Source organism: Egretta garzetta, unplaced genomic scaffold (assembly GCF_000687185.1).
Source record: "Egretta garzetta isolate BGI_Z169 unplaced genomic scaffold, ASM68718v1 scaffold1162, whole genome shotgun sequence".
NCBI classification, from domain to species: Eukaryota; Metazoa; Chordata; class Aves; order Pelecaniformes; family Ardeidae; genus Egretta; species Egretta garzetta.
Window position 1 is genome coordinate 1 of NW_009258878.1, and position 525 is coordinate 525.

Consider the following 525-nt stretch of genomic DNA (forward strand, 5'->3'; position numbering starts at 1 on the left):
GACTCTCATAAGACCTGGGTTTGTTAAGGGGACTTAACGCGCATTCATCATCTTTCTGGCATTCCCAGCAGCTGCTTTTCATTAGGGTTTTCTTCCTTGAAGCTGCTGGTGGGAGCGGGGTAAAAAGAGGAACCCGGAGAGAAGCGCCCGGCGCATCCCGGCCGGAGGAAGAGGAGGGTTAAGGGCAGGGGGGGTCGGGCTCGTGCCGCGGCTCCGTGCCGGTGTCAGGGTTTGCGGGGAGAAGGGATGGGTTGGGGTGTGATGGGCTGGGTGAAGGCACCCCAGGGAGGAGGAGGAGGAGGGGGTGAGGAGGAGGAGGAGGAAGGGGTGAGGAGGACGTGCGGCTTCACGGGTTGCTTCTGTTTCGGGGGTGGGTTCTGGCGGCGCTGTCACCCTCTGTGCGCACCCCGAGCACCCCGATTCCTTCAGCCCTGGGAATTCCTCAGCGCTGGGAGGTGGGCGGGCTGTGCCGCTGGGGGAGCTGGTGTCCCATGGGTGCTGCCGGGGGGGCAGGGCCCCCCGGCA